This window comes from Apodemus sylvaticus, chromosome 15 (genome assembly GCF_947179515.1).
Source record: "Apodemus sylvaticus chromosome 15, mApoSyl1.1, whole genome shotgun sequence".
NCBI classification, from domain to species: Eukaryota; Metazoa; Chordata; class Mammalia; order Rodentia; family Muridae; genus Apodemus; species Apodemus sylvaticus.
In genome coordinates, this window is record NC_067486.1 from 26,909,311 (window position 1) to 26,929,358 (window position 20,048).

Sequence of the window (20,048 nt, forward strand, 5' to 3'; positions counted from 1 at the left end):
GACCTGTTTTAAAATAGATTTTTGGAGCAAATGCAATCTGTGTTATCAGGATATCACAGTTCAGTTCTCAGGAATCAGAATGGTAACTGAATCCACTCACAAACACCATTCATGAACCAGTAACAGTGGGATGATCCAGAAGAAATAACGCTGCTCTGACACAACTGAGTCTCCAAAGAAACAAGAAATTTCCACTTCAGTAATGAAAGATATTTATCACGAACAATTTCTTTACCATTCATTTCCTTTGAGTATGAAGGCTCTCCTGATGTTGATTATTAACTCATATTTTATTTCCTGTTCACCTTTGAAGGAACATACAGTCTGGGTCATTTAATCACCTAAGAGCAAATAAATATTTGGTTTAAAACAATACAAAAGTCATATAGAATCTGTCATTGGGGAAAGTGATCAGTGCTGTAACGATTGACATTTTTATGATAGATTATGTGGCATCAGTGGCTTACCGACAGAGTGAAGGTAAGGGTAGACAATGTCCTCAGGACTGTGTACTCACCACTCTGGCTCTCTGTGCTCACCACTCTGAAGAATGACTGAAGAGCATATTTCCTTAAATTTCTATTTGACTCCAGAACTATATACAGTAGTATTTGTTTCAGGCATATGGGTAATGAGGAAAAAAAAAAAGAAAAGCAACAATTCATAATAAAACAAATACTTTTGGCCTGTGGTATTTGGGATGCAGATGACTAGTGAGCCGGATGGATCATAAACATATTTTTATATGCATTGTCTATTTATACACAATCATGTTGACTATATTTATGAACAATTTTTATGTATTTGAAAGGAGAGGATTACCCAAAAAAACTCCACCAGAGAACACCTACAACTGATAAACAACTTCAGCAAAGTGGCAGGTTATAAAATCAACTCAAGCAAATCAGTTGCCTTCCTATACTCAAAGGATAAGCAGGCTGAGAATGAAGTTAGGGAAATGACACCCTTCACAATAGCCACAAACAATATAAAGTATCTTGGTGTGACTCTAACCAAACAAGTGAAAGATCTTTACGACAAGAACTTCAGGTCTCTGAAGAAGGAAATCGAAGAAGACCTCAGAAAATGGAAAAATCTGCCATGCTCGTAGATCAGCAGGATTAATACAGTTAAATGTCCATCTTGCCAAAAGCAATCTACATATTCAATGCAATCCCTATCAAACTCCCAACTCAGTTCTTCACAGAGTTGGAAAAAGCAATTCTCAAATTTTTCTGGAATAACAAAAAAACCAGGATACTATTCTCAACAACAAAAGAAATTCTGGGGGAATCAGTATCCCTGACTTCAAGCAATACTACAGAGCAATAGTGTTAAAAATTGCATGGTATTGGCACAGGAACATGCAGGTGGACCAATGGAATAGGATTGAAGACCCAGAAATGAATCCACACACCTATAGTCACTTTATCTTCGACAAGGGAGCTGAAAACATCCAGTGGAAAAAAGATAGCCTTTTCAACAAATGGTGCTGGTTCAACTGGAGGTCAGCATGCAGAAGAATGTGAATTGATCCATTCTTATCTCCTTGTACTAAACTCAGCTCCAAGTGGATCAAGGACCTCCACATAAAACCAGACACACTGAAACTAATAGAAAAGAAGCTGGGGAAAACCCTTGAGGACATAGGCACAGGGGCAAAGTTCCTGAACAGAACACCAATAGCTTATGCTCTAAGATCAAGAATTGACAAATGGGATCTCATAAAATTACAAAGTTTCTGTAAGGCAAAGGACACTGTCAGAAGGACAAAACGGCAACCAACAAATTGGGAAAACATCTTCACCAACCCTACATATGATAGAGGGCTAATATCCAATATATACAATGAACTCAAGAAGTTAGACCCCAGGGAACCAAATTACCTTATTAAAAATGGAGTACAGACCTAAACAAAGAATTTTCGCCTGAAGAAATTCGGATGGCCATGAAGCACCTTAAGAAATGCTCAACATCATTAGCCATTAGGGAAATGCAGATAAAACCAACCCTAAGATTTCACCTCACACCAGTCAGAATGGCTAAGGTTAAAAACTCAAGAGACAGCAGGTGATGCCAAGGATGTGGAGAAAGAGGAATACTCCTTCACTGCTGGTGGGATTGTAAGATGGTACAACCACTGGAAATCAGTATGGCAGTTCCTAAGAAAACTGGGCATGACACTTCCAGAGGACCCTGCTATACCTCTCCTGGGCATATACCCAGAGGATTCCCCCAGCATGCAATAAGGACACATGCTCTACTATGTTTGTAACAGCCTTATTTATAATAGCCAGAAGCTGGAAAGAACCCAGATATCCCTCAATGGAAGAATGGATACAGAAAATGTGATATATATACACAATGGAGTACTATTCAGCAATTAAAAACAATGAATTCATGAATTTTTTTAGGCAAATGGATGGAACTGGAAAATATCATCCTAAGCGAGGTAATGCAATCACAAAAGAATACACATGGAATGCAATCATTGATAAGTGGATATTAATTAGCCCTGAAGCTCTGAATACTGAAGATACAATTAGCATATCAAATGATTCCCATGAAGAAGGAAGAAGAGTGCCCTAATCCTGGAAAGGCTTGATCCAGCATTGTAGGGGAGTACCAGGACAGAGAAAAGGGAGGGGGAAAGACAGGAGCATGGATGGAGAGAAGAGGACTTATGGGACATATGGGGGGGTACTGGGAAAGGCGAAAGCTTTTAGAATGTAAACAAAGAATATAGAAAATAAAAAAAAGTAAAAAATAAAAAATAATATTTGATGCCACTGCAATCATTATTTACAAAAATAAAAAAGAAAGGAGAGGATTAAAACTATTTAAATCTATGTAGTTCTTATCTACTGGATGTGAAGCTTGAAAAACCAAATGATAGAAATTAATAAATGCCCTTAAATTATCCGATTTGTATAATTCACCACAATCTAAGTGTTCACTTTTTCTCTTAATGTTAATCCGAAATCTTTTATTTAAATACTCCAATTTCTACTTTTTATGTGATATTTATTCAGCTAAAGATTGACAACAAACATGCTGCTTTATTTAAATTTTATTTTATGTACTTTAATCTAGCATTGTACAATTTATCACTATTTATCCTGGGTCCATTATTATTTTTTAAAGATTTACAGAATATATTTATAAAATTGTAAACATGGATGCATGATATTTGTGGCAATTTTCCAAAGTAACAGACTAATCAACATGCCATATGTGGAGTCTACCAATACGGGCAGCAATGAGCCAGCATCTGTGTTTGTGTGCAAATGTGTGTTAAGGAGAGGGAAGGCCCATAAAGATGACAAAAATTCAATTCACCTCATTCCATTTTAAAGGTCATGATATATGTAAAAGTGTACAGTGAGGAGATTAATGAGTACGTGGGTCTATGTGATGGCTTTGATATCTTCCTGGTCTCTCAGATTCATTGTTTGAGAGCAGACATAGCAGATGTCAATTAGCATATTTGTTATATTTTTACAACTGTAATGAAACTAATAGGCTATCACAGTGATATATTGCAATAAGATATTAATCCAAAGATATAATCTAATTAGATCACAGAATAGAAAATATGAATTAACTTTGAAAAGTTGCCTTCAATTATTCTCTTATTAAAGTAACGCAACCTTTGTTAATCTTTTAATATATGACTTCTCAAATATAAGAGAAATTATTTCTTTTCCTAAAATTACAAGATTTGTAGAAGTCAGAAAAACTACCCTGGGGAAAAACAATATTCTGATAAGTGGATTAAATGTGAATCGTTATAGTTTCCATTCCACAAATACAATCTTATCAATATGTTAAACAGTTTGATAATTCAATCCATGCTGATTATATATATTTTATAGTTATACTTTAGCCAAAAATTATAGTAAGAATAATTAAATGATGATTGTTATCCACTATGATAATGAAAAAAGGAAAACAAGGTTTATTGTAAATTGAATGTAAATTTATTATAACTTGAATGTAAGATGGAAAATGTTACTTTGGTTTTTTTTGTTTTTTGTTTTTGTTTGTTTTATTTTTGCTATTATTGTTGCTGTTTTTTTTGAGACAGGGTTTCTCTGTGTAGCCCTGGCTGTCCTGGAACTCACTCTGTAGACCAGGCTAGCCTCAAACTCAGAAATCCACCTGCCTCTGCCTCCCAAATGCTGGGATTAAAGGTGTGCGCTACCACCATCCGGTGGAAAATGTTACTTTCAAGAAATATGATTTCCCTTTAATTTCTATCATTATACTTTTGCCTTGTCTAGAAATACAACAACAATAACAATTACAAATCTAGAAAATCTGGTATGAAGTCCACAACAATTAAAACTGACACAATATATTATTCAAAGTGCTATGTAAAAATGTTTCAGCAATGTTTTTATGATAATTAAATTTTTCTAGATTCACTGATTATTTTTGAAGAGAGTGAATAAATTTTGTGCTCTTTATTTTTTTATGATACACATCTATAGTTTATTTTTCCATTATCTAGTAGTTCATTTTCAAAATATTAAAATTGCTAACAATAAAGGCTTGCTTTAGAGCTCCAAAATTTGAAATCTGAAAGGAAAGATTATATTTAAATGGTCAAATTGCCTCAAAATAAAACAGGTCATTTATATATAATGATTTACATAAAAAGAGACAGTGTAAGAGTACAATTATCATTGGGTAACCCATAAATAATGTAAACGTGTTTTTCTCATAGATCTGGAGTCTGAGAAATGCATCTGTGTGCAGGTACTGGCATTATCAGGGTTTGGTGGAGGCTGTTACCTGCTTTGCCCTCTCGAGGGGCTGTGGATATGTTCTCACACTTAGAAGGGAAGGTGAATCCAGCCGATTAGTAACAGCCAATGACTGATCTTTTGTTCTTTTTCTTCCTGCAAATGTCTAAGTTTGTGCTTACCCAGAATCTACGAATGTGATCTCATATATATGGACAAGGGCCTGTGTAAATGTAATTATGCCAACATTAGTTCATACACTGATAATTCAATGACTTAGAAGTGGGAAATTTACACAAATAAAAAAATTTAAAAAGTAAAAGTATAGTGATCATTTAATAGATGATTTGAAATGTCAGTGACTTGGCTACGACCCGCAGTCTAAAGTTCGACCGTGTAGCTGGGAAACAGTAGAAACCACTATGGAATTATGGTCATGAGATTTCAATCTTCTGCTTCAGAATACTATGAGGATGAAACATATTTTGTTATAAACTATTTTTATTGATAGAATGTATAACATTTAATTTTTCTAGTAAGAATGAAAAAAATGAAGACCATGTACTTTGGAGATACTGTAATATCTATATCAAAGGGATAGGATGTTTGGCCATTTCTCTTGTTTTATGTGAACAGTAAACTCATCGCAATTAATGCATTTATTTAGCTAAAGATACTTTTAAGTAACTTGGAAAGACCTATTATCATTTTAGCTTACGGCTTGCTAAAGGCAAATAGTAAATAATAAATAATAGTAAAATGTGAAGGAGAGAGATAAACTAAAAATCTTTAAAGTAATGTAAGGACAGAAGGTAAATTTTAAGAATTTTTTTTAAAAAACTGAAATACTTTCCTTCCTGTACCTGATCCATCTTGGGAACAAGCTAGAAACCTACTGCAATGAAATCTCCCAATATTCCACATGGGTGACCCTACCTAGAGCTCCTAGTAGAGGATATAGAGCCAGAATATGCTGTCTCTTGTAACCAGGCAAGCTTTCCAGTGGAGTGATTGGGATATCAACCCAGCAATTAAATCTATGACCTACAATTTGTCCTGCTTCCAAGATGTGTTAGGGTAAATGTGACAGAGAAATCATGGGAGTTTCAATTAATGACTGGTCCAGCTTGAGACCCATGCCAGGGGAGGAAGCCTATTGCTGACACTGTCTGGAGGACCAGGACTTAGAGACTAGATAGCGCACAACTTGGGATAGAATTAAGAGGACTAGAGGCCTGGCAAAAAAAAAAAAAAAAGAAAGAAAAAAGAGAAAAAAGACAATGATATGATAGCTAATGATATTTTAGTATACTCATAGTCCTAATTTGGTGTCTAGCATAATTTTCATCACATAGATTTCACGCAGAAAGTAACTGAAATGGTTGCGGAGATCCACAGACTAAAACAACTTGGGGGGGATCTTTTGGAAAAGAAATTGTAAGAGCCGGAGGGGTCAGGACACCTCAAAAAGCCTACAAAATCAACTAACCTCATAAGGACTCACAGAGAATAAACCTAGTCTGGATAGGACTGACTTAGCCCCTTTGAATATATGTTACAGTTGTATGACTGCTAGGTTTTAGCCGTGGAAGCAGGGGCTATCTCTAACTCATGTGTCTGCCTTTGGAACCATTTTTTTTTCATACTGGTTTGCCTAAACCACCCTTAATACAGGGGGGTGGGGGTGGGTATAGAGTCTTCCTGCAACATGAAATTCCATGTTTTGTTGATACCCTTTTGGGCGGCCTGTTCTTTTCTGAAGAGAATTGGAAGAGGAGTGGATGGGGTTAGGGAGGTGTTGGGGAGGAGGAACTGGGTTGAGAGAAGAGTGGGGAAACTGTGGTAGAAAAGGAAATAATAAATAAATATAAATAAATAAAAGAGTTTTAAAAAGTAAAAAAAGAGTTTGTAATTAGGATTCATAATATTCCTGCTCCTAGAGGATTTGCACATGCGTATCAGTAGGTGACAGAGAGGAGAGAGATTATGTCTACATTCAGTCTTCTTATCTATGAATATCTGGATGATTACTAGCCTAATATTCCCTATTAATACAAGGAGCCTGAGACAGCCACCCATCTGGTACCAGGGATCTGTACCAGGCAGGTCAGGTCAGGCTCCCAGGACTAAGAGCAAACCTGAGACTAGATGAATTCCTCTGTTGCTCTTCTGTGAGCTGGATGTATTCTGTCTCTAACTCAGTCTGTCAACTCTTGCTCTGATTTGACACTGTCTGCCCCTCAATTAGCTATTACTTTCAGATATTTTTGCCTTCTTGTACAAGCTAATCTTACCTTCATTGCTAGGGATTAAATGTATACTAAGGGCTTGTCCTTATTACAGCCAAATCATACCACAATCCAGAACATGTCTGCTTCCTTTGGATGTGATCTGTTGCCAGAACAGCCATGTTGCTGGATTAAAATTCATTGCTTGAGGTCAGGGATACTAATACCCCCAGAAGTTGTTTTACTGTTGGGAATAGTTTTAGCTATCCTGGGTTTTTTGTTATTCCAGATGAATTTGAGAATTGCTTATTCTAACTCTGTGAAGAAGTCAGTTGGGATTTTGATGGGGATTGCATTGAATCTGTATATCGATTTTGGCAAGATGGCCATTTTAACTATATTAATCCTGCCAATCCACGAGCATGGCAGATTTTTTCCATTTTCTGAGGTCTTCTTCAATTTCCTTCTTCAGAGACCTGAAGTTCTTGTCATATAGGTCTTTCACTTGTTTGGTTAGAGTCACACCAAGATACTTTATATTGTTTGTGGCTATTGTGAATGGTGTCATTTCCCTAACTTCTTTCTCAGCCTGCTTATCCTTTGAGTATAGCAAGGCAACTGATTTGCTTGAGTTGATTTTATAACCTGCCACTTTGCTGAAGTTGTTTATCAGCTGTAGGAGATCTCTGGTGGAGTTTTTTGGGTCACTTAAGTATACTATCATGTCATCTGCAAATAGTGATAATTTTACTTCTTCCTTTCCAATTTGTATACCTTTGACCTCCTTATGTTGTCTAATTGCTCTAGCTAGAACTTCAAGTACTATATGGAAAAGATATGGAGAGAGAGGGCAGCCTTGTCTAGTCCCTGATTTTAGTGGGATTGCTTCAAGTTTCTCTCCATTTAGTTTGATGTTGGCTACCAGTTTGCTGTATATTGCTTTTACTATGTTTAGGTATGGGCCTTGAATTCCTGTTCTTTCCAAGACTTTTAGCATGAAAGGATGCTGAATTTGGTCAAATGCCTTTTCAGCATCTAATGAAATGATCATATGGTTTTTTTCTTAGAGTTTATTTATGTAGTGGATTGCATTGATGGATTTCCATATATTGAACCATCCCTGCATACCTGGGATGAAGCCCATTGCAATACTACAGAGCAATTGTGTTAAAAACTGCATGGTATTGGCACAGGCACAGGCAAGTGGACCAATGGAATAGAATTGAAGACACAGAAATGAATCCACACACCTATGGTCTCTTGATCTTCGACAAAGGAGCTGAAAACATCCAGCTGAAAAATGATAGCTTTTTCAACAAATGGTGCTGGCTCAGCTGGAGGTCAGCACACGGGAGAATGCAAATTGATCCATTCTTATCTCCTTGTACTAAGCTCAACTCCAAGTGGATCAAAGACCTCCACATAAAACCAGACACCCTGAAACTAATAGAAAAGAAACTGGGGAAAACCCTTGAAGACATAGGCACAGGGGAAAAGTTCCTGAACAGAATACCAATAGCTTATGCTCTAAGATCAAGAATTGACAAATGAGATCTCATAAAATTACAAAGTTTCTGTAAGGCAAAGGACACTATCAAAAGGACAAAACGGCAACCAACAAATTGGGAAAAGATCTTCACCAGCCCTATATCCAATAGAGGGCTAATATCCAATATATACAAAGAACTCAAGAAGTTAGACCCCAGGGAACCAAATGACCCTATTAAAAATGGGGTACAAAGAATTTTTGCCTGAAGAAATTCAGATGGCTGAGAAGCACCTTAAGAAATGCTCAACATCATTAGCCATTAGGGAAATGCAGATCAAAACAACCCTGAGATTTCATCTCACACCAGTCAGAATGGCTAAGGTTAAAAACTCAGGAGACAGCAGGTGCTGGCAAGGATGTGGAGAAAAAGGAACACTCCTTCACTGCTGGTGGGATTGCAAGATGGTACAACCACTCTGGAAATCAGTTTGGCGGTTCCTAAGAAAATTGGGCATGACACTTCCGGAGGACCCTGCTATACCTCTCCTGGGCATACACCCAGAGAATTCTCCAGCATGTAATAAGGACACGTGCTCCACTATGTTTGTTGCAGCTTTATTTATAATAACCAGAAGCTGGAAAGAACCCAGATATACCTCAGTGGAGGAATGGATACCGAAAATGTGGTATATTTACACAATGGAGTACTATTCAGCAAATAAAACAATGAATTCATGGATTTTTTTAGGCAAATGGTTGGAACTGGAAAATATCATCCTAAGTGAGGTAACACAATCACAAAAGAATACACATGGAATGCAATCATTGATAAATGGATATTAATTAACCGTGAAGCTCTGAATACTGAAGATACAATTAGCATATCAAATGATTCCCATGAAGAAGGAAGAAGAGGGCCCTAATCCTGGAAAGGCTTGATCCAGAATTGTAGGGGATTACCAGGACAGAGAAAAGGGAGGGGGAAAGACAGGAGAATGGATGGAGAGAAGAGGACTTATGGGGCATATGGGGGGGGGGGCGACTGGGAAAGGGGAAGGCTTTTAGAATGTAAACAAAGAATATAGAAAATAAATTTAAAAAATTTAAAAAATTCCATCTATAATACTTGAATGTGTCTGTCCTACAGATTCAAAATTACAAGATCTCTGTGACTCCAGGGCAACAACAGAATACTGAAAGTTGTCTCAGTGAGGGTGCAGTATTGATAGACTAGCAGAAGCCAGTAACCTTATACCAGACCAATGAGTTATTCCAATGAACATTTGCAAGCAAAGAAATGTGGACAAAGGGGTATTCTGTGGGACACATTAAGACACACTACAACTTCCAGAACATTTTTTTTCCTGATAGGGTGTGGTTACAAAGGTGGAAGAGGAGAGGAGTGGGATTGGGGTACATGTTGTGAAATTCAAAAGGAACCAATAAAATACTATAAAATACTTTATAGTATTATAAAATAATACTATATATTATTTAAATATATAGTAATATAAAAACCAATAAAAATACTATAAAAGGACTTATAGTAGCCTCTGTCTACAAATTTAAGCACATGTATTGAAAATGGCTTGACCTTGCATTAAGTTATCTAAAGATAACATTTTTTATTCGATATATTTTTTATTTACATTTCAAATGATTTAAAATTTTTTATCAAAATTTTTAATTAGAGAAATTTTTACCAAGTCTTTTTAAACAAAAATCTAAGTCGGAAAAACTTATTTTCTCAATGGAATGTGGTATATGCAGAGGCTCAATGAACCCATGAAGAGAAAAGGAATAAGCACAAGACATGGAGAAGAGCTGTGAAATCTTTCTTATTAGCAGGGCAAAGCTAATCATGGCTCTAGCGGTAATGTGGCTTCCTACAGTCGGCTGACATGAGCCTGTCAACAGTCATGCATAGACGGGGAAGGTCATTGTATCCCCACCTGTCTGTATTGGACAATGGACTACTGAAGGGGGTCTAAGGGAAGCACAAATATAGTTTTCAGTTGTGTATCCTCTGATGAGATGAAATTCTCCAAGGTGAGCATAAGGCCACACAGATAGATTCAGTTAAACTCAGTAGATCACAAACAAAACAAAACAAAAGAAAAAAAGAATGTGGGGAAAGGTTAGAGGTGTTTAATAGGGACAGAAGAAAAATAAGTGAAGGTGAAAGTAATTAGAATAGGAATGCATTATATATATATATATGCGTGTATATATGTATAATCTCATAAAACATTATAAAATATTTTTTTAAATTCTCAGAGTGACTATAGAAAATACGCTCCTCCTGAACAAATTTTAGTTAAACATTGGTCATGATTACTGGTTGTGATTATGTAGCCAACCAAACGTTTCAACGGAAGCAAGCTTACCTATAAAGGACCTATGCTACACACTTCTCCCTATTATGTAGGTACTATGCCTGTAGTCTTTCTTCCTTTTTCTTGGTTGATTACATTCATTCATGACTAATTATCCTATTGAGTCATTTCCAGAAGACATAATCTCAGAAGTCTCACAGTTGTTTTACAGTGAGGAATTTTGCTCATTCAATCAAGCTATTTTATAAATGCCTTTTTCTTCTTTTAATTTTTTTATTGGTAAGATTTATTTACATTTCAAATGTTATCCTCCTTCCCAATATCACCTCCACAAAGCCCCTGTCATTTCATTCCTCCCCCTGCCTCTATCAGGGTGCTCCTCCTCCCTCCCATCCATTCCTGCCTCTGTGCCCTAGCATTCCCCTACTTTGGATCATAGAGCCACCACAGGACCAGGGGCTCCCCTCCTGTTGATGCCAGGTAAGGCATGGTCTGCTGCATATCCAGTTGCAGCCCAGGGTCCCCCTTCCCATCTCTGGTGTAGTTTTTGATTAGTGGTTTTAGTCTCTGAAAGCTTTGTGTTGGGGGCTCTGGTGGGCTGATACTGTTGTTCTTCCTATAAAGTTTCAAAACCCTTGAGCTCCTTCATTCCTCCCCCTAACTCTACCATTGTGGTCCCCATGCTTAGTCCAATAGTTAGCTGCTGGCATCCACATCTGTATTTGTCAGGCTCTGCCAGAGCCTCTCAGGAAACAGCTATATCATGCTCCTGTCAGCAAGCACTTCTTGGCATCCACAATAGTGTCTGGGTTTGATGTCTGCAAAAGGGTGGGGCAGTCTATGGATGCTCAGCCCTTCGGTCTCTGCTCTACTTTTTGTCCCTGCATTTTCTTTTGACAGGAGGAATTCTGGATTAATATTTTTGAGGTAGGTGGGTGGCCCTATCCCTTAATCTGGGGCTGTGCCTATTCACTGGATATTGTCTCTACAGGTTCTCTCTCCCCTTAGTTGGGTATTTTGGCTAATGTCCCCATTAGCTGTTGGGTCCTGGAACCTCTTGGATTCCTAGCATTAGGAACATTTTAGTGGCTGCCCTCAGTTCTCCCTTCCCCAATGCTACACACCTCCTTTCAAAATCCTGACCCTCTGTGTTTCTTCCCCATCTCTTCCGGTACCTGCACCCTCTTTTCTCCTCCCCCCTCCTCTCTCCCTTGCAGATCCTTTTCTCCCTCTCCTTTCCAATATTATTTTTCCCCTTCTGAGAAGTATTGTAGCATCCACACTTTAGTGTGATCTTCTTTCTTCTTGGGTTTTATATGTTCTGTGAGGTGAATACTGGGTATTCTGAGCCTCTTTTTGGCTAATATCCACCTATCAGTGAGTATGTACCATGTGTATTCTTTTGTGACTGGGTTACCTTACTCAGGATATTTTCTAATTTCATCCATTTGTCTAAGAATATCATGAAGTTATTGTTTTTAATAATAGGTGAGTAGTATTCCATTATGTAAATATACAATATTTTCTGTATCCATTCCTCTGTTTAGGGACATCTGGGTTCATTCCAGCTTCTGGCTATTACAAATATGGCTTCTATGAACATAGTGGTGCATGTGTCCTTGTTAACCATGTTGGAGCATCTTCTGGGTATATGCCCAGGAGTGGTATAGCTGGATCCGCATGTAGTACTATGTCCAATTTTTTGAGGAACCACCAAACTGATTTCCAGAGCTGGTTATGCCAGTTTGCAATCCCACCAGCAACGGAGGAGTGTTCCTCTTTCTCCACATTCTTGCCAGCATCTGCTGTCACCTGAGATTTTGATCTTAGCCATTCTGACTGGTGTGAGGTAAAATCTCAGGGTCATTTTGAATTGCATTTTCCTGTTGACTAATGATATTGAATATTTCTTGAATAGTTTTTCTCAGCCATTTGAGATTCCTCAGTTGAGAATTCTCTGTTTACCTCTGTACCCTACTTTTTAATAGGGATATTTGGTTCTTTTGTGTCCACCTTCTTAAATTATTTGTATATTTTGTGTATTGACTCTCTGTTAAAAGTATTAGAGAGATGGAATTTTACTATATTTAAGTATGGAATTCAAGTTCCATACTTAAATATAATAAAAAAAAATAAATAGCACACCAATACCCAACATCAAATAAATGGGGAGAAATTTTAAGCAATCCCACTAAAATCAGGGACAAGAAAAAGGGTGCCCATTCTCCCCCTATCTATTCAATATATTACTTAAAGTTCTGACCAGAACAATTAGGTGTCAAAAGGAGATCCAAGGAATAGAAATTAGAAAGGAGTGAGTTAAGATATTACTCTTTATAGATGATATGATAGTATACATAAGTAACCTTAAAATATCCATGAGAGAACTCCTATAGCTGATAAGCAATTTCAGCAAAGTGGCTGGATATAAAATTAACTCAAACAAATCAGTAGCTTTCCTCTGCTCAAAAGATAAGGGGGCTGAGAAGGAAATCAGGGAAATGACAATCTTTACAATAGTCACAAATAATATCAAATATCTTGGTGTGACTCTAACCAAGCAAGTGAAAGATCTGTGTGACAAGAACTTCAAGTCTCTGAAGAAAGAAATCCAAGTGGATCAAGAACCTCCACATGAAACCAGACGTGCCGAATCTAATAGAAGAGAATGTGGGAAATGGAAGTGAACTGAATGATTAGTGAGGCTATTAGTGTACTTTGGACTGTCTACTATGTACAACTTTTTATGCAAATCTATAGCACAAAAATGACCTATAGAAAACAGGATAGGCTGAAAAAGAGAGCTACACATTCTTTGATATCTCTTAGTTTTTGCACCACATATAAGCTTTAATATAGGATTTTACTCGCATTAATCACCAGTGTGCTTATCTATGCAATATTCTCACACAAACATAAAGAAAGACTAGTGTACAGCTCTTTTGAATTTTAGTTCAAAATAATCAAGATGAAGGAGGTGGTTTAGAGGATGTAAGAGTATATTTTTGTTTTTAGTATGTTGAATATACCTGAAGATATTTTTCACCTAAGTCATGAGAGAATCTTTTAGTCTTAATGCCCAAGATGTAAATTTATCATTCAATATTATTAGTTTTTTGAAATGAAACAATGTACTGACTGTTATTCACACAAGAAATGTAAAATTTCACATTTCAAACCATAATTATGATTCCACTTATGCTCATTTGAGTATATAAATTCTTAAAACATATCCATACATTAAAATTCTACTCTGCTATTGTTGCACAGTGAAGATGAAATTATCCTATTTTAATGGAACACCAAATTTTTGCTTTGTACCCAATGTCTTTTCCTTTTTTCCTTCTGTTATTAAACTGTATCAAGTTTTTTTTAAATTTTTTTATTCAATATAATTTATTTACATTTCAAATGATTTCCCCTTTTCTAGCCCCCCACTCCCCGGAAGTCCTGTAAGCCCCCTTCTCTTCCACTGTCCTCCCATATCAAGTTTTAAATTACTACCTATAACAGTTCATGTTTGGAGAGAACTGTGAAGTACATAACCCAATTAAAAGTAGACTAGATTAAGGTGAGGCACTATTGAACGGCTTCCTTCTTTTTTGCTCTTCTGTCTTTTAATAATAAAGAATCTCAAAAGAATTTATTTTTCAAATTAGTAAACATAATATTTTTCCAAAACAAGATCTCAGATCAAATATATGTAAATATTTTCCCATCAATATTTTCACTTATATATTTTTTGACTTTTGTAGACAGTAGATAAATTTTTAACTAGTAACATTGGCTAGTTATATGATCAAAATGTGGTAAGATGCTGACTCTACATTTACCTTACTAAATAATATGGATTTTTGAGACAGAGTTCATAAAAATAAATAGAAATTATTTCCTTTTGATATAATTTTATGACATTCTAGAAAACAACTTTCATTTTTCTTATTTTTATGTAGTGAATATCTAAAATACAATTATATTCACCTTGAAAACTCTGAAGTATTATCTGATCAATTCCTGTGAAGATATATGCAAATAATGTCAAAAATAGCAAATATATCAAAATGAATAAAAATTATAATTCAATAAAAATAAAACATCATTTAAAATGAGGACTGCATCTAAGTATGCATCATAATAGAGTGATATAAAATTCATTCACAGCTGATGTCACCTCCAATGATTCTGGGTTCCTCCCTTATCCCAGGTCTTTATCTCATCCTGGTGATAGCTCTATCTCTTCATCCTTGCCAGTTGCAGATTTCCATTCATTTTCCTGGACATCTGGCCATGTCTCCTGCCCATTCCCACACCTGATCCTGAATCCCATTACCCTCGCTATCCCATGTCCCTCATCGCTCCTAATTCCCTTCCTCCATTTGCCTCTTAGGACTATTTTATTCCCTTTTCTAATGGTTGAAAAGAACTTAAAAAAATGTTCAAGTCCTTAGTCATCAGGAAAATGCAAATCAAATCAATTCAGAGATTCCATCTCACATCCATTCAAATGGCTAAGATCAAAATTCAAGTGATAGCACATGCTGGTAAGGATGTAGAATGAAGGGAACAATCTTTCATTGCTGGTGGGAGTGAAAATTTGCACAAGCACTTTGGAAACCAATTAGGGGTTTTCTCAGAAAACTGGAAATAGTTCTACATCAAGACACAGCTGTACCATTCCTGCACATATACCAAAACATACTGCATTCCTGCACATATACCAAAACCCACAGAGATATGTGCACATCTATGTTCTTAGCTGTTTTATTTGTAATAGCCAGAAACTCAAATGAAGAATGGATAAGGAAACTGTGATACAACAACACAATGGAATACTATTCAGCTATTAACAATCAAGACATTATGAATTTTGCAGGGAAATGGATGGAGCTTGAGAATATCATCCTGAGTGAAGTAACTCATTTCAAAATGAATATTCATGGAATATACTCACTTTTAAGTTGATATTAGCCATTAAATACAGGTACCATGTTACTCTCCATAGCCCCAAAGAAGATAAACAAGGGGGAAGGCCAAAGCTAGGAAGCTTGAATCATACAGAGTCTGAACTTGTTCTCTATGCAATCTATGATAACCTTGAACAAATGAAATACCTCTTGACTCAACTAGTTAAATACTGAGATTACAGGTGTGTTAAATAACTGTAAACTTGAGGCAAGCCTTTCCATTTCAAAGCCTTATATTTCTCTGCTGTTACTACATAACTATTATATTTTTATTTGAAATTTTCTGATGGGTTAAGTCTAAACAGTATTGAAATGTTTTGTAAAATATGTATTTTGTACATATTTTATGCAATGTACAAATTTATGTAGTGTAGAAAAGAGGCCATAAAAGAATGTATGGTGGGCATATTGGTCTGTGTGAAGGAATGAAAAAAAAAGGGTGGTGGGGATGATGTATTCATATAATTATCTCAAATTTTTAACCCCTGGGAATCATAAAATTTACTGTAGTCATCTACATTTCTGCCATGCAATTAGTAATTTATTAAATTGTATTTTAACTGTGATATCAGGATTCCCTATCTCTGTAAATTAAATTAATTTTCAAAAATATTGATTTTAATATTCTGTTCATTGATAGAACCAATGCTGTGCTTTTTGGAACATCTAGAATTGAATTGTTTATTTTTAAAACAATATTATGAGATTCATAGCAAAAAAAATTTAAAATTATCTCAGCAGTATAACTTTTTTTCTTTTTCACTTTTTTTAGTTATCTGGTAAGAAGGCTATAATATTCTGTTCCTTTTCAATTTGCTCCTTTGGTACAAATGCATGCAGGAACAGCATATAAAAAGCTTGGTTTGTTCATGTGTCAATAAAACTGGAGCTATAAATAAAGACCATTGTAATGTTGTATTATGTCTCCTTTTGTTGGAAAGTCATTGAAAATCCACCAACTTTAACTGCAACTCTTTCCGAATTCAAGTTTTATGAAGGATACTTGGTAAGAATGTAAACATATCCAATCTTATATGTGATAAGTTTGTGATAAGAATAAACTACACATTGGGAATAATTGCTACAAGAAGAATTTTTAAAACTTGCACAAGATTATCATTTAAGAAAAATTACTAGAAGTGACAAATTGAAATAATATGCCTAATTACATTTTAATTAAATATATTAAATGTGAGTCATACGAACTATTATATTCTAACATGAAACATTCATAGAAACAAACAAACAATTATATATTTATATGTTTGTGCACATTTTTACATATTTAATTATTATATGTATACCGCTATTTAAATATATGCATTAGATATTCAGTTAATCTGGTGTCAATTACACCAAATGATATATATTTGATTTGCCTTCTAATATTTTTCTGAACTGAGCAATGTATATGATTTTGAAATATGTGCAGTAGAGTTCTTCTTCCTTGTACAAAAAAATAAGTATGAAGTAGGAACTCTGCAGTGAGTCCATGCCTTCAGCTACATCACTGAGATAAATCGAGTACAGTGACTCCAATTCTATGAAGCGCACAGTGGATTTCAGTTTGTCTTCAAAACTCTAGGCATGGTGCAATTTCCTGAATTATTCACACATAATCACTACAGGGTATTACATTTAAGCATCATGAAAAAGTGCCTCAGAGCAGACAGCCATGAAGGGCCTTGCCTATGGGTTGAATGCATTAGTATGATAATACCACAGCATTCACTGCCTTAATGTGTTAAATTTACCTTCCACTGATGCTGGCACAGATAACGATGAGACCTGACGCCTACTATTAAGCATTTAATCGTGGTTTTCTCCACTTATTGGATATTACAGGAATATAGACACTAAATGAAGACGAAAAAGACTAATTCACTCAGTGGCACTGATTCTCCATTGCAGAGCCAGATATGTCTGTCAGAAGTAGGCCTAGTTCAAGTCATGAATTAATAAAATTCTATCTTTTAAGCTAAGAAGAGTACTACTATTAGTGCTGTGAACAACCTATCTTCAAAAAAAAGTGCATTGTATTCCAAACGCTAGGAAATTTAAACTGATATATATGTGAAATGATACCTTAATTTTAAAATCAAAATCAAAATGTATATTAAGATTGGCATAACATCTCATGTTAACAACTTTTGAGTTTCTAGAGTATTATATAATGAAAAATGTCTTGTGATAAATTAAATTAGAAAGAGTATTATACATTTACATTACTTTATAATATTTAATACATTGATAAACCTATTATGTTAAAAAAATAGTGATCACTCAATATTCAAAGATATGATTAGATGTGCATGCTTTTGGATTGAAGTGTGTGAAGATTGATGCTAGACTTAGTTTAGTATAAATGGGTTTTATAATAATTGCATATTTATAATTAAGAAGATGACATCCTGTAGGATGTATAAACTATAGATGTACACTGATCTCTAATGAGAACATACACTTCAGTTTCAAAATAACAACTTTATAGTGTTCCAGAAATGCTTTATTCTAATACAAACTAGGAAGCAACATTATCTCTAAAAAAAATAGTAAAATAAGTGGATTTAAAATATGTTAAAAGCAGCAGAAAAAAATATTGGTGAATGTATTCTCTATTATTGTAAAATGTCAAGATGACCGAGGTCACATATAAAGAAAGTATTTAATTTGAGCCTTTGTGTTTCAGAGGGTAGTGGACTCCATTAATACATAACATGATTCCCATGGATATCAACCCCCCTTGTCATAGGAAGTTGTAGTAGGATTGGGTGCATCTTCTATTGAGGTTAACAAGACAGCCCAGTAGGGGACAGGCATCCAGTAGCAAGTAACAGAGTCAGAGACAGCTTCTGTTCCCACTGTAATGCGTACTAAGTGAAGACTAATCTGCACATATGTTACATATGTATATAGGGCCTAGGTCCATGCTAGCTCTCTGGTGATTCAGCCTCAGCAAGCCACTATGGGCACAAGGTAGTTAAGTGTGTAGGTTTTCACACTAGCCTTCAATTCTTTCTTCTCATCTCCACCACCACCACAGGATTCTTAGAGCTCCACTTAATGTTTGGCTGTGGGTCTTTGCATTTGTTTGCAAACCAACAAATTGGGAAAAGATCTTCACCAACCCTACATCAGACAGAGGGCTAATATCCAATATATACAAAGAACTCAAGAAGTTAGACCCCAGAAAACCAAATAATCCTATTAAAAATGGGGTACAGAGCTAAACAAAAATTTTTACCTGAAGAACTTCAGATGGCTGAGAAGCATCTTAAAAAATGCTCAACTTCATTAGTCATTAGGGAAATGCAAATCAAAACAACCCTGAGATTTCACCTTACACCAGTCAGAATGGCTAAGATTAAAAATTCAGAAGACAGCAGGTGTTGGCGAGGATGTGAAGAAAGAGGAACACTCCTCCAGTGCTGGTGGAGTTGCAAACTGGTATAACCACTCTGGAAATCAGTCTGGTGGTTCCTCAGAAAACTGGGCATGTCACTTCCGGAGGATCCTGCTATACCACTCCTAGGCATATACCCAGAGGATTCCCCAGCAGGTAATAAGAATACATGCTCCACTATGTTCATAGCAGCTCTATTTATAATAGCCGGAAGCTGGAAAGAACCCAGGTATCCCTCAACAGAACAGATGCAAAAAATGTGGTATATCTACACAATGGAGTACTATTCAGCCATTAGAAACAATGAATTCATGAAATTCTTAGGCAAATGGATGGAGTTGGAGAACATCATACTAAGTGAGAGAACCCAGTCTCAAAAGATCAATCATGGTATGCATCTTCCAGTGGATATTACCCTGGAAGAGTGGAATACCCAAAATAATCCACACATCAATTGGGGTACAAGAAGAACGGAGGAGTGGCCCCTGGTTCTGGAAAGACTCAGTGTAGCAGTATAGGGCAAAACCAGAACAGGGAAGTGGGAAGGGGTGGATGGAAGAACAGGGGGAGGGAAGGGGACTTATGTGACTTTCGGGGAGTAGGGGGGCCTGAAAAGGGAAAATCATTTGAAATGTAATAAAAAATATATCGAATAAAAAAACAAATTCCAAGCCTACCAGAAATATAATGAGACTTTGTCTCAATTAATGAATTCATTAATTAATTCATTAATTGATTACTTAATGATGAAGGAATGAAGCAAAGTTTTACTCTAGTAACAGTTTTGGTGCAATTTTCATCTTACCATTGAACTGACTCTTCAATTTAGCTAAAATAGTTGTGTGAATAAATTCATTTAAATTATATTACCCGTTACTAT

At 35.8% G+C, this 20,048-nt stretch overlaps 1 pseudogene; it reads left to right on the forward strand.

Moving 5' to 3' along the window:
• The first annotated feature begins 6,677 nt into the window (after nucleotides 1–6,677).
• On the forward strand, nucleotides 6,678–6,791 carry LOC127666400 (uncharacterized; annotated as a pseudogene).
• Nucleotides 6,792–20,048: the final 13,257 nt, after the last annotated feature.